Genomic DNA, 6,901 nt, shown 5'->3' on the forward strand with positions numbered 1-6,901 from the left:
TGTTGGGCCGAAGGGCCTGTTTCCACACTGTAATGTAATCTAAAAACTCTAAAAACAACATTTGCGTAAGGTAGGGTCAGAGTTCATAGTGTTGTAGAGATGGAATAATGTATTGTGTGGTCATGGAGAGAATGTGTAAGTATCAACTCTGGGTTAAAAAAAGTAATGCTGGTTTCTGACAGCCTCATTTAAAGCAGTGGGTGTATCATGGTTCAAAAATAACTGGCTCTTCCACTGTTGAATTACTGGAAACTTTGATTTGTCTGCATGACGATTTCACACAAATCTGATAGTATAGGGACAGTTCAGTGACTGCTGTCTTTTCTCCATAAGTATTACCATTACTTACAGGGATGCACGGTTGAATGTTGGTGTCTGTGATAGAAGTTCCAAAATGGCTGTAGTCAAGATCAGTATTTTTAACACTATTTAAATGACGTGGATTAAAATCTTCATTAAAATAATCGAAGGACGAATGAATACTGTAAACAGTTGTTTGCTAATAATACTGGCAGTATACCAAGTATACCAATTACTTGCACTTAACTTCAGTTCACACCAAGTTGTGAAGTTTTCATTTTTGTTTTCAGTGATTTTCTGACTCAACTCATTATCAGAAGCTCACTGCAATATGGCACTTTGTTTGAGCAGGTATATTTATTCCAACTGACAGTGTTTACACTCAAACTCCAAATGCAGTGTCATGCAGGCATTAAGCCATTTAGAAGAAATGGGTTAATAATGACACAAAGACAAAGGTGGTGCCAGTGGATTACATAATAGAAAACTGTTACAGTCCTCTGTTCAAAGATGATTTATATTTACCCAGCTTGATGTTGTGGGCACATCAAAATTTGAGCTCAATGGCATTCACTTTTTGGGTTCTCTTAGAGATCTGAAATAGTGTCCATGGCTTATTTGTGAGGTGAGTTGTGCCAGATACATAGTAATGAAGGCATTAATATGATTTCAATGAATGTTCTCTGAAGAATGCAAGGCAAACAGATCAAGGCATGCTTCAGGGGCAAATGCTAATTTGATACCAGTGGTGCCCCTGGTGCAGCTACATTATTCATATACCCACTGTAGGTTGGTTAGCTCAGTTGGATGGTTGGCTAGTTTGTGATACACAGTAACATCAACAATATGAGTTCAATTCCTACACCAGTTCAGGTTACCATAAATCTCCTGTCTTCTCAATCTGACCCTCGCCTTGGTGTCATGACCTTCAGGCTAAACTTAGCACCAGTTGTCTCTTTCTCTAATGAGAGAGTGGGAAAATGATGACTTTATGTTATCTTTAACGTGAAGGCCAATTCTATGCACATTTTCGATTCATTTGTCATCTCCTTAGTTCTATTATTAATTTCCCAGATTCACTTTCTGTGTTCACTAAGTCAATTATTTTCCTTTTTATGAATCAAAACACACCTTATCTGCTTTTATATTTGATCATTCACTTTCTCTCATATTCTACTTTTTCTCCTCCTCTGTAAGCTTTTAGTCATTCCACACAGACTGCCCAGCAAAGACACAAATGAGTAAACAGCATAAAATTGATGCAAAAACAGAAATTGTTGGAGAAGCTCAGCATGTCTGGCAGCATCTTTGGAGAAAAAGCAGAGCTAATGTTTTGGGTCCAATGACCCTTCGCCCAAATATACATTGAATGGGTGTAAGTTCTTTGTATTTCATGGTCATGTACCCATTGTTAGGGTTATCTAATTTAGCTTCCACCAGAGTATTTTTCACTGCGTATTTAGAATGAAGCATTGGTGCTAAATTTGCTGATAATGCAAAGATAGGTAGGAAAGCAATTGTAACGAGAGCAGATGTTTGTAAATGGATTTAAGTAAGTTAAGATAGGCAGAAATTTGGCAAGTGGAATCCACATATTGACAGGAAGACAGGAAAGCAACATTTTATTTAACTAGAGAGTGACAGTAAAATTGGGATATGGATGCTCTAGTTAATGAATCATAACAGGTTAGTATGCTGGTGCAGCAAATGATTAGGAATGCAAATGTTGCTGTTTATTAAGACAGGACTGGAATACAATAGTAGGAGTGTTTTGTTACAATTGCACAGGACGTTGGTGAGGCCACATCTGGAATGCTGTACACAGTTTCAGACTCCTCAATTAAGAAAGAATATAGTTGCATTAGAAGCAGCGCAGAGAAGGTTCATCTGACTAATCCTTGGGATAGACGAATTAAGTTATGAAGAAAGAATGGACACTTAGGAAATGGAGAGGTGATCTCATTGAAACAAATAGAGTCTTGAGGAGGGTTGATGAGGTGGGTGCTGAAAGGCTTAATACCTGGTATGATAGGTTAGGAAAGGGGAAGCTGTTTGAAAAATGTGTGGTCTCCCATTTAAGATGGAGTTGCAAAAAAATTTTTTTCTCTCAAGAGGGTTGCTACTCTGGAATGTTCTTCCTCAGAGAGCAGTGGAGACTGTGTCATTAAGTATTTTTAAGGTTATGTTGGACAGATTTCTGACTGAAAATGGAGTCAAAGAGTAAAGGGGCAGACAGGAGATCCACAATGAGATCAACCACTGAATGGCAGAGCCGTTCAAGGGGCTGATTGGCCTACATTTGGTCCTAATTTTAATGCTTTATATGTTCATACCTAAAGAAGTTTTCAAATTGAATGAGAATAGACCTGCTGAAAACACTTTCATAGAGCTAATTGTGTGCATTGGGATGAACTTTCAGAACTTGTTACATGGAGGAAACTGTGGTTTTCCTTTTCTGTTTTGTAATTGTTTTGTACAACTATGACAACATGATTGAGGTCATTGGACTCAAGCGCTGACAGACAAGTTGGAGTGAGCATCAACTACAGATTGTGTAAAGGGTGTGAATGGAAACACTCCTTAATTTTAACCAGGCAATACCTCAGCATTACGTTAGGCATAATCAATGATCACTTTCCTGGGATGGTGTTAACAGTAAGAGGAGAGGTCCTGACACATTTTATTTTTATTTTTAGCCCAGGCTGGCTGAAATCATAATCACACTGATGTCATCAACCTGTCTTTGGAACAGGTGCTTATTGCTTGACAGAGAGAACATGTGATCTCTATTAACAAACATTAGTGTTAACTGTCAGGTCAAACTGCAGTATCATTTGCTCTCAGACATGGCACTCAAAGAAAATTGATCTATTAAAACTTACTTCCTTAGTTCACAAATATGAAACAATACTGTCCTTTACAGCAATAATACAATGTGGCTCAGCAAGTCAATCCAGTGCACACCCATGAGAATGTCAGACATAGTTCTGTAACATAAGAACTATCAACCAGATACATGGAATAATCATCCAGTGCAGCATATAGGAAATTTAAATCCAATTGATTAAAGAGATCACACAAAAAAAAACAGGCTGGTGCCTGTGAAACTTCCAGATTGTTATGAAAAAAATCAACTTTTTCACTGATGTTCCCAAAGGAAGGAAATTTTATCTGGTCTGGCTAAGGAAATCAATTGATTGTTTGAGTCTCTGTAAAAAGCAATAATAAAATTGGATGGACATAGTCAGCATAGAACGTAGAACAGATTAGAGTGGTGCTGGAAAAGCACAGCAGGTCAGGCAGCATCCGAGGAGCAGGAGAATCGACGTTTCGGGCAAAAACCCTTCATCAGAAATGAAGGCACGGAGCCTCCAGGATTGAGAGAAGTTCCTGATGAAGGACTTTTGCCTGAAATGTCGATTTTCCTGCTCCTTGGATGCAGTCTGACCTGCTGTGCTTTTCCAGCACCACTCTAATCTAGACTCTGATCTCCAGCATCTGCAATCCTCACTTTTGCCACAGAACATAGAACAGAACAGTACAGTACAGGTTCTTCAGAACATAGAACAGAACAGTACAGTACAGGTTCTTCAGCCCTCAATGTTGCGCTGACATTTTGCCCTACTATAAGATCAGACTAACTTACATACTCTTCATATTACTGTCATCGACGTGCCTATCCAAGAATCGCTTAAATGTCCCGAATGAATCTGACTCTACTACCACAGATAGCAGTGCATTCCACGCACCCAACCTCTGGGTAATGAACTGACCTCTGACATTTCCCCTAAAGCTTCCTCCAAACACCTTGAAAGTATGCCCTCCTGTGATAGCCATTTCCACCTGGGAAAATATCTCTGACTATTCACTCTATCTATGCCTCTCATCAGCTTGTACACCTCTGTCAAGTCACCTCTCATTCTTCTTCACTCTAACGAGAAAAGCCTCAACCTTTCTTCATTAGACATGCCCTCCAGTCCAGGCAGCATCCTGGTAAATCTCCTCTGCACCATCTCTAAAGCTTCCACATCTTTCTTATAATGAGGTGACCAGAACTGAACACAATATTCCAAGTAACATCAACATAAATGTTGGAAAAGTCAAAGGCACATCCAGCCGAGTAAACTCTTTCAATGAGAGGGTGGATAGGCTTGAGTTGTTTTCTTTGGAGGAGAGAAGGCTAAGAGACATCTGATTGCAGGGTATGTGATGATGACAGGCATGGATAGAAAGCAGCTGTTCCCCTGACTTGAAGGGTCAATATGAGGGAGCAGAATTTTAAAGTGAAGGGCAGAAAGTTTAGAGGGGATATGAGGAAAAAAAACATTTCACCCAGAGGGTGGTGTGAATCTGGAATGCAGGGTAGTTGTGGCAGAAAACCTCTCAATCTTTAAAAGGTATGTGGATGAGCACTTGAAATATCATTACATTCAAGTCTTTGGGCCAAGTGTTAGAAACTGAGAGAAGTGTAGATAGGTCAGCTAAAAACTGATAGACTCAATGAGCTAAAGGGCCTCTTCCCTGCTGTATGGCTCTATGTCTTTAAACCTGCAGAGTCCTCCTTAATACCATCTCGGGGCTTGTGTCAATGTAGAGGGTTGTCCCAGACAGTAGTTAAACTTTGTCATATTCTAGTCATAGACATAGACATGTTTGTGGAATAACACATTTTGGCTAATGTTCCAAAGTCCTTTACTATTGTTTCTGAGCATGTCCTCTGCCACCAACAAAACAGACTCAGAGATGGTGGCATAGTAGTATACCATCAAATGATAAAGATTTGGTATATCACAGACTGATCCTGAAAGTCCTCAATGTTGAATATGAACCATAGAATCCCTCAGTGTAGAAAAAGGTCATTCAGCCCATTGAGTCTGAATCGAATATACGATGACCATCTCACCCAGATTCAGCTCCCCCAACTATCCCCATAACTGTACATTTTCCAGGGCGACCCTGCATACTATGGGCAATTTAGCATGGCCAATCCACCTCAGTCACACATCTTTGGACTGTGGGAGGAAACCCATACATTCACAGGGAGGACGTGCAAACTCTACACAGACAGACAATCACACAAGGCCGGAATCGAACCCAGATTCCCTGACACTGAGAGGCGGCAGTACTAACCACAATGGGAGGAAACCCATACATTCACAGGGAGGACGTGCAAACTCTACACAGACAATCACACAAGGCCGGAATCGAACCCAGATTCCCTGACACTGAGAGGCGGCAGTACTAACCACAATGCAACTGTCAGTCCTCTGAGTAAGAGGGACAAGGATACTTCACACTGCAGGAGAGAGAGAGAGAGAGAAAGAGAGGAGAGAGAGAGGAGAGAGAGAGGAGAGAGAGTTAATGCCTTTGCTGTTTTTGAATTCATGTGTCGCTGGACATCGGTGTGCATCTGGGAAAATTAGCAAACAGTGAATTTCACAACTAATCTTGGAGGATCCGATTTGGGCGAACTTCACAACACAGAATATGATAAGTTAATTGTTGTTTTAAGTTAATTGTCTGTCCAAGAGAAAGGCTGTCTTAGTGAGTACAGGGCATTCTATCTTGATTATATGTTTTTGGAGATAAGTCTCTTGATTAAACTTAAAGTATAAGCCATAGCTCTTAATTTAACCTGGGGCAGTGGTTTGTAGAGAAATAAGACGGTGTTATTTTCTGGGTCTGTAGATTGTGAAGGAGCAAAAATGGCCTTTGCAGTGATATGTACTTCGTGTCAGATGTGGGAGTTTAAAGAGAGTTTAAGGGTTATTGCAGATTATATCTGCCATAAATGCTGTTGGATGCGAATCTTACCAGATCTAGTGGATCGGTTGGAGAGACAGATAGAAGCGATGAGGAATTTGCAACAGCAACAGTATGTGAGGGATAGGAAGGAGGGGACAGTCTTAGATACAGTCACATAGATGGGTTAACTCCAGGAAAGGTAAGAGAGGTGGCAGCTAGTGCAGGAGTCTTTTGTGGATATACCTATTTCAAACAGGTATGCTGTTTTGGAAAATATAGGGGGTGATGGATTCTCAGGGGAACGTAGCACAAACAGCCAAGTTTCTGGTATTGAGACTAGCTCTAATGCAACGAGGGGCACGTCAGCTTCAAGAGATCAATTGTGTTAGGGGATTCTGTAGTCAGAGGAACAGACAGACATTTCTGTGGCCAGCAGAGAAAAAGCAGAATGGTGTGTTGTTTCCCTGGTGCCAGGATCAAGGATGTCTCAGAGAGGGTGCAGAATGTTCTCACAGGGGAGAGGGGCCAGCAGGAGGTCATTGTCCACATTGGAACCAACGACATTGGAAGGGAAAAGGTTGAGACTCTGAAGGGAGATTACAGAGAGTTAGGCAGAAATTTAAAAAGGAGGTCCTCAAGGGTAGTAATATCTGGATTATTGCAGGTGCTATGAGTTAGTGAGGGCAGGAATAGGAGGATAGAGCAGATGAATGCATGGCAGAGGAGCTGGTGTATGGGAGAATGATTCACATTTTTGGATCATTGGAATCTCTTTTGGAGTAGAAGTGACCTGTACAAGAAGGACGGATTGCACCTAAATTGGAAGGGGACTAATATACTGGCAGGGAAATTTGCT

General features: G+C 40.8%; 1 protein-coding gene across 44 annotated transcripts in view; it reads right to left on the reverse strand.

The window, feature by feature from the left end:
* Window positions 1-6,901, reverse strand: part of LOC122554996 (adhesion G-protein coupled receptor G2-like) — a 226,179-nt gene that overhangs the window by 202,671 nt on the left and 16,607 nt on the right. The window lies entirely within an intron of this gene.

This window comes from Chiloscyllium plagiosum, chromosome 12 (assembly GCF_004010195.1).
Source record: "Chiloscyllium plagiosum isolate BGI_BamShark_2017 chromosome 12, ASM401019v2, whole genome shotgun sequence".
NCBI classification, from domain to species: Eukaryota; Metazoa; Chordata; class Chondrichthyes; order Orectolobiformes; family Hemiscylliidae; genus Chiloscyllium; species Chiloscyllium plagiosum.